General features: G+C 44.4%; 1 pseudogene; it reads right to left on the reverse strand.

Moving 5' to 3' along the window:
- Positions 1–516: 516 nt before the first annotated feature.
- Positions 517–914, reverse strand: LOC112206840 (protein S100-A11-like; annotated as a pseudogene).
- Positions 915–8621: the final 7707 nt, after the last annotated feature.

An 8621-nucleotide genomic window follows, 5' to 3' on the forward strand; every position in this document is an offset into this window, starting at 1 on the left:
CAGGTGATCCACCCACCTCAGACTCCCAAAGTGCTGGGATTACAGGTGTGAGTCACCATGCCCGGCCTTATAACCAATGTTTTTAATTGTATCTGTCTATAAAGAGAGAGCAGATTTTTTTGTGTGTGTTTAGAAAAAAGGTGGGTCAGGTGCAATGGCTCACACCTAAAATCCCAGAGCTTTGGGAGGCCACTTGAGCCCAGAAGTTCAAGATCAACCTGGGCAACATAACTAGACCCCCATTGCTAAAAAAAAAAAAAAAAAAAAGGAAAGATAGATGGAAAAGAGAAAAGAAGTATGGTTTTATAACTACCTGCAGGTAGGGCCTGCATGAGGTGGTGGGTGTACTTGAGAGAAGAGAAGAGGAACGGAGGAGAGGAGAGGGGAGGGGAGGAAAGGGGGGGAGAAGGGCGAGGGGAGGGGGAGGAAGGGGACAGGGGAGGGGGAGCGGTGGAGCGGCACGGAGGAGGGAATGGTTTTATTACTACCTGCAGGCAGGGCCTGCATGAGGTGGTGGGTGTGCTGGGCCCAGGGTACGTGTGGGCTGTGAGGAGATGGTGATGGTGAGGCTGGAAGGAAAGGGGGTGGCTTGGAAACCAGGCCCAGGGGATCCTCAGATCCGCTTCTTGGAATGGGCAGCCTTGAGAAAAGAGTCATGGTAAGCCACAGTCATGCCATCCATCAGATGCAGACATTCTTGGAAATCTAGCTGCCCATCACTAGTGAGGTCCAGTTTCTTCATCATGTGGTCAAAGACACTGGGGGCCTCTGGTTCTTCATGAAGGCATCCAGTTCTGTATTCATGAAGCTTGGGAACTCCATCTTGGAGTGAATGCTATCGTAACCATCCTTTCCAGCCTATTTCTGGAAAATAGCAATCAGGGACTCTCTGTAGGGCTGGAGACTTTTGCCATGTTGGAGTTGAATGAGGCACCAAGAGCAGGTTTTTACTGGACCTGTGTGAATAACCATATTGCCATAGGAATATTTACAAATAGTTTTCAAATTCTGGAGGAATTGAGTAGTAAGAAAAAGCAAACATTTCCATCTCAGTTTACAAAAGTATACTTCACAAAATTATTATAAACTATAGATAGTTTAACAGAGAAAATTTTCTCTTTTTTTTTTTCATTTTTTTGAGAAAGGATTGTGCCCCGTCGCCCAGGCTGGAGTGCAGTGGTGCAAACACGGCTCCCTGCAACCTCTGCGTCCCGACTCAAGTGATCCTCCCACCTCGGCCTTGCAAGTAGCTGGGACCACAGGTGCGTGCCACCATGCCCAGCTAATCTTCTTATTTTTGTTTTTGTTTTTGTAGAGACAGGGTTTTGCCATGTTGCCCAATCGGGTCTGGAACTCCTGGGCTCAAGCAATCCTCCTGCCTTGGCTTCCAAAGTGAGCCACCACATCCCACCAGAAAATTTTCTTAAATGTGGAAAACAAAACATTTAGGTAAAAAACAAGTAAAGTTTTATTTTCTTAATTTCTTTCAGAAACCGGGTCTCCTATATTTCCCAGGTTGGTCTTGAACTCCTGCACTCAAGGGATCCTCCTGTTCCAGCCTCCAAAAGTGCTGGGATCAGAGGTGTGAGCCACTGCACCCAGCCCAAGAATAAATAAAGTTTTAAATAAAGGTCACAAAAACATTATTGGTTATTTAGCCTCATATAATTAATGTTTGTTCTGCTTGATCTTGATAATCAGTTGCATGAACCCATCAGTTTTCGTTAGAGTTTTCAAAAATAATTCATTTAGTTCATTGATCTGGAAGTTATTACAAATCTATATTCAACAGTACTTGTTAAAATATTTTTTATGAATCTGATTCTGGATGCCTTTAGAGAAGAATCAGCACTGTAGATGATAAAGCTTAGAATAGTAACGATTAAAATCCGATGAAAGTTCAATAATTGACAAGGAAATTCAGTTATTTCTATTATAGAGAGAATCTTAAGATAACAACCAGAATCATGACTAACAGCATCACACCAGGACCATCAGACCTCTGTAAATTTTATATGATCTTCTGAACATTAACATCAATAATATATCTATATAAATGTAAACACCAATTAGTATTTTTTATTATCTGACATTGTTTTTCATATAATGTGACATATCAAATAAGCCTAATGAGAGACACATTCTTTGAGGCTCTCCAGGGGCCTCACTGGTAAATCTCAAAGTCAATTTTAGGTTAAAAAGACTTAAATTAGAATTTGATTAGTTTGTTCAACAGCAATAGATAAATTAAAAAAGAATTGCATTTTGGGGAAGTTTGTCAAAGATGTTAAAAGGCTCAAAACACTTGTGCAAAACAGGATCACGGGTCACTGTGGAAATAATAGTCACTCATTTAACCAGAGTGATAGTCCACAGACTTCAAAAGCAATACAGAAAGTTACATGGACTTAAAAACTTACCCTTTCAAAGCTCAGTTTTCCTAAGCAAGAAGAAACCTAATTAGTAGGCCGGGCGTGTTGGCTCACGCCTGGAATCCCAGCACCTTGGGAAGCCGAGGCGGACAGATCACTTGAGGCCAGGAGTTCAAGACCAGGCTGAGCGACATGGCAAAACCCCTTTTCTACTAAAAGGACAAAATATTAGCTGGGTGTCGTGGCCCACGCCTGTGGTCCCAGCTACAGGAGGCAAAAGAATTGCTTGAACCCGGGAGACAAAGGTTGCAGTGAGCCAAGATCCCGCCCATTGCATTCCAGCCTGGGCGACAGAGAGAGACTCCATCTCAAAACAAAACCCCAGGATCAACAGAAAGGAATGCCTGGGTTAAGATAAAGGATTGTGGAGACCCAAGTTCTTATTTGCAGAGGAAGCCTTCAGGTACTAGGCTTCAGAGAGACTAGGTTGTAACATGTTTCTTATTAGACTGAAAGTCTGTGTTGATGTTGATGCCAGAGAGGTATAATGAGGCATGCCTGACCCCCACTTCCTGTCATGGCCTGAAACCATCTCTCAGGTTGAATTTTAAAAGAGCCCTGGCTGAGGAAGAAGTCCATTCAAATGGTTGCGGGTTGGCGGGGGATAGGATTTTATTTTTGATCTACAAGTTCTGTAAGATAAAAGTGCATACATTTTAAGGAACAAGTCTGCTGCCTGATGTATGGACCACACAAAAAGTTCACCAAACTGTCCAATGCCATAACCGGAGACATTCGAACGACAAATCAGGATGAGAAGCTGACGTTTCCACACTATAGACAGCTTTTCCCAAGACGTCAGAATAAGTCTTCATATCGTAATGAGACTCTTACCCCCTGAATGTCTACATTTTTCACTTGACAGAACCCGACGCCCAAATCCTTTACCTCACCTAGTGGTCCCTTTAGAGTTGGCACTCTGCTTTAATTCGACCCAGTCCTCAAATGCTACTCAAAGACTGCAAGAGGTCTCATTCAATTCCCCCATAGCTTTTTGATTTGTTTAGCTGGTGGCCCTTAGGCTTGGGATCTTGGTTCAAAACCATTACACAAACTAAATTTATTATACTATTGCTAATTATAGCTGGGTGTGGTGGCTCACGCCTGTAATCCCAGCACTTTGGGATGCCAAAGAGGGGGGATCATTTGAGGTCAGGAGTTCGAGACCAGCCTGGCCAACATGGTGAAACCCCATCTCTACTGAAAAGACAAAAATAAGCCAGTCATGTTGGTGGGCACCTGTAATCCCAGCTACTGGGGAGGCTGAGGCAGGAGAATAGCTTGAACCCGGGAGATGTAGGTTACAGTGAGCCGGGATCACGCCACTGCACTTCAGCCTGGGCGACAGAGCAAGAATCCATTGCAATAAAATAAAATAAAGTAAAATAATAAAATAAATAAAATAAAATAAACAATTGCTAATTATTTTAGAATTATGATCTTTGAGCTCCATACTTGTTGCCTAATATTTGTTAAGCCAGTTCTCCCAAGAAAATAATGTTAGCCCAGTGCATCAAGATGATTGCTAATATAGATGGCACTAACAAGATGGAACTTGATGCTGAACTCCAGGCAAACCTGCCTGAAATTTTTTTTCCTTCTGTCCTCTTTGTTGCTCAAATATGGCCCATGTCCCTGATCTAGACTCCCTTACCTTTCCCTTGACATGGGATAAAGACAACCGGCACAGGTCCATCCTGGCATGGAGTGACAATGAAGCCTCACTTTAAGATGGCTGATTGGTGAGGTTTTGAAAGAAAGATGTTGATCAAAAGAGGGAATGTGAAAGCTGATTGTGCGAATGAACCAGCTTCTCCAGGGCCAATGAGCCTCATTTCAAAACAATATGTAACATTTTTCTTTCTAATAAAGCTTCCAACTTCTGTTTGCTCGTTGGACATACTGAAGACCACCCTAGTCTGTGCGTATGCCCTGAATTGCAATTTTGTGATTCCCAAATACAGCATTTGATTTAGGGATTTGTCTCTATAATTTATTTTGACTTTGACACAGTTAACCAGTATGATGTGCTTAAAGGTTGCCCCACCCCCTGACAGGGTGAGTATTATACTGAATTTAAAAATTCTTTCTAGGCAGGGCATGGTGGCTCACATCTGTCATCCTAACACTTTGGGAAGCCGAGGTGGGTGGATCACCTAGGGTGAGGAGTTGAAGACCAGCCTGGCTAAAATGGTGAAATCCCATCTCTAAAAAAATACCAAATTAGCTGGGCGTGGTGGCACATGCCTGTAATCCCAGCTACTCGGGAGGCTGAGGCGGGAGAATCACTTGAACTTAGGAGACAGAGGTTACAGTGAGCCGACATCGCACCATTGCACTCCAGCCTGGGCAACAAGAGCGAAACTCCATCCCGAAAAAAAAATCATTCTATTACAATCTTGATAATTGCTTTGCTTTGCATCTTACTATGGATTTGTTGGATATCTAGGTGGCTGTAAACTACACAGGGAAAGATAGAAACAGCAGTGGAGATAATTAGAAAATTGTAGTGTTCCTATAAAACAATTAACAAAAGGGGGAAATTGTAAGGGTAACTAAACATAAAACTGAATTTTTCCTGTTGCCAAGAGGGAAGAAGAAACCTGTCTCCATTTCACTTTCCTTAGAGCATTTCCTTGAGAAAATTTGTATTTGTAAATTCTTCCTTTGATCTGTAAGCCTCTGGCCATCCTAGAACCCAGGAATGTCTTGAACTTGAACTCCAGGCCTCAAGTGATCCTCCAGCCTCAGCCTCCCAAAGTGTTGGTCTTACAGGCGTGAGCCACCACGCCCTGCCCCCGAAATGTCTTTCTTCAGGGCCTTGGAGCCACCTCTTCGAAATGTGAACATTGAGGAAGATGATGTCCTTGTCTCCCTGTCACCAGGGGAGTTTAGCCTAGATGCCTTGCTCTAAGCTGTAAGCAGCTGGTTGTCGTAGAGACATGAGTTTTATTTTTCCTTCAGATAAAGGCAATTAACTAACACAGATGGGTACTCCGGTTACCTGATGAACTTAGGACTTGCCTGGGAGCATTTAGTGTTCACCCTTGGCTGCTGCCATACAGCCAGGCCAATTACCTACATATCTGGACTTTCTGATTTCTGCTACCACTTTTTATTGTTTGTTTGTTTTGCTTGTTTTTTTTTTTTTTTTTTTTTTTTGAGGCGGAGTCGCCCTCTGTTGCCCAGGCTGGAGTGCAGTGGTGTGATCTCAGCTCATTGAAACCTCTGCCTCCCAGATTCAAGCGATTCTCCTACCTCATCCTCCCGAGTAGCTGGGATTACAGGCGCGTACCACCATGCCCAACTAATTGCTGTTATTTTTAGTAGAGACGGGGTTTCTCCATTCTGGCCAGGCTGATCTCCAACTCCTGACCTCATGATCCGCCTGCCTTGGCCTCCCAAAGTGCTGGGATTACAGGTGTGAGCCACCACGCCTGGCCTCTGCTACCACTTTTGGATTGTATGAAACGCTACACTTCCAAGTGTGGGATCTGGCTTCCCAGACAGCTGCCAAAGGGGCGGGTGATGCAATCTAGAAGTGTAGGGGAGTTCGTGCCTGTGGGATATCTACTGCCTGTGAAGTGAATTTTCTTTTTATTTCTTTTTCTTTTTTATTTAGAGACAGAGTCTCTGTCGCCCGGGCTGGAGTGCAGTGGCCCGATCTCGGCTCACTGCAATCTCTGCCTCCTGAGTTTATGTAATCCTCCCTCCTCAGCTGCCCTGGTAGCTGGCACTACAGGCATGCAACACCAGTGCCTGGCTAATTTTTTCATTTGTGTGTTTAGTAGACAAGGGGGGTTCACCATCTTGGCCAGGCTGGTCTCGAACTCCTGACCTCAGGTGTTCCACCTGCCTCAGTCTCCCAAAGTGCTGGGATTACAGGCGTGAGCCACCGTACCCGGCCTGTCACATTTATTTTGGAGAATAAAACAGGTTGAGTCTTGTGCCAAAATGCAGGGGAAGCTGCACCCAGACAGGTAACAAAATATTATATACAATCATAGATAGGTTTACTACATACCAATAATAACCATTTAGAAAACCAAATTGAGAAAAATTACACTTTCATAGTGACAAAAGTACATAAAATATCTAAAACCAGATGATTGGAGCAAGATGGCAGACAGATCCCGTGCCCCACTCAACATTCCATTGAACTGAGAAGAAAATGTTTTCAAGGGTCAACTCTTAACAGTAGAGGAAAATAAGAAAACGTGTCAGTGGTCCGCCAGAAATATTGAGGCATTCCTGGGAGATAGAGTAGATGGGATCAGACTGATAGAGAAACCCGAGGAGACAAGACCACAGCTCAAATCACTGTAGTAAAGAGATGCTGTTTGCTTTTTGAGACAGACTTACTCTGTGAGACAGACTTACTCTGTTGCCCAGGCTGGAGTGCAGTGGCGTGATCTCGGCTCACTGCACCCTCCGTCTCTCAGGTTCAAGGGATTCTCCCGCCTCACTCCCCGCAGTAATTGGAATTTACAGAGGCCTGCCACCACTACCGGCTAATTTTTGTATTTTTAGTAGAGACGGGGGTTTCACCCTGTTGGCCAGGCTGGTCTCAAACTCCTGACCTCAAGTGATCTGCCTGCCTCGGCTTCCCAAAGTGCTGATATTACAGAGTGGGTCACCGCGCCCGCCCAGGAGATTCTCTTTGTAACAAAGCCTCTGAAAATCTCCAAACCCTGAATCAAAAAAAACACGGAGCTGGAAAGGGCCTTAGGATAATCACATCATGTAGGTTAATTTAAAAGTTCATTAGAGGAACCAACCCAAATGTCCAACAATGATAGACTGGATTAAGAAAATGTGGCACATATACACCATGGAATACTATGCAGCCATCAAAAACGATGAGTTCACGTCCTTTGTAGGGACATGGATGAAGCTGGAAACCATCATTCTCAGCAAACTATCGCAAGGACAAAAAACCAAACACCACATGTTGTCACTCATAGGCGGGAATTGAACAATGAGAACACATGGACACAGGAAGGGGAACGTCACACACCGGGGCCTGTTGTGGGGTGGGGGGAGGGGGGAGGGATAGCATTAGGAGATATACCTCATGGTAAATGACGAGTTAATGGGTGCAGCACACCAACATGGCACATGTATACATATGTAACAAACCTGCACGTTGGGCACATGTACCCTAAAACTTAAAGTATAATGAAAATAAAAAGTTCATTAGAAACATCTGAATCAGCCAGATTCCCCTCCAACACCACAGACAGATTGGCTGGCAGTAGCCACTTTTGCCTCTAAGATGAAACTCTGATAATTGTTCATTAAAGAAAGTGAAGGCCTGGCGAGGTGGCTCACACTTGTCATCCCAGCACTTTGGGAGGCTGAGGCAGGAGGATTGCCTGAGGCCAGGGGATCCAGACCAGCCTGGGCAACATAGTGGATGCCGTCTCTATAAAAAAATACAAAAACTAGCTGGGTGTGGTGGCGTGTGCCTGTAGTTCCAGCTAGATCAGAAGCTGAAGTGGGAGAATCCCTTGAGCCTGGGAGATCCAGGCTGCAGTGAGCTGTACTTGCATCACTGCACTCCAGACTCAGCAACAGACTGCGATACTGTCTCAAAAAAAAAAAAAAACAGACAAACAAACAAAAAAACAAAAACAAAAACAAAAAACCACGAAAAAGTATGTATCAGGACTTGGTGTAACTTCAGCCCTTTACAGTAATAATCGAGGAGAGAAACACATTTGTGGAGAAGGGACCATGTTCACTCTTTATCTATCCATGATAGACAGATAGTCCGGAGCTTTATATACCCATGTAACCTAAGGAAAAATGTTCCCTGTCATAACTCACAACCTCCCTGCCACACTACGTTGCACCTGTCTTGTGGGCTGGGGGACCCAACTTATGGATCCCATTGTCCCAGGGAGAAAGAAAAATCAAATGCTTCGGTATCTCTTTTAGGGTATCCTCTCCTCTATTTGCATGGAGGACATGGCACTCAATATCTAGTAGCCGAATGTTACATTTGTGTAATACAGGACTATATTGGGATAAAATAGAATTTGTTCCCTCTGAGACACAGGTAGAGGTACGTCCACACTGACCTGGGTGGCAGCCATCTCTTCCTGCACTGCCAGGCAGGGCATGCTCACAGATCTGGGGAACCTCTGTTGCTCCTGGAGCTCCACAATCTCCTTCCAGGCACCCTCT

The sequence above is a fragment of the Pan troglodytes genome, chromosome X (genome assembly GCF_028858775.2).
Source record: "Pan troglodytes isolate AG18354 chromosome X, NHGRI_mPanTro3-v2.0_pri, whole genome shotgun sequence".
Taxonomy (NCBI): domain Eukaryota; kingdom Metazoa; phylum Chordata; class Mammalia; order Primates; family Hominidae; genus Pan; species Pan troglodytes.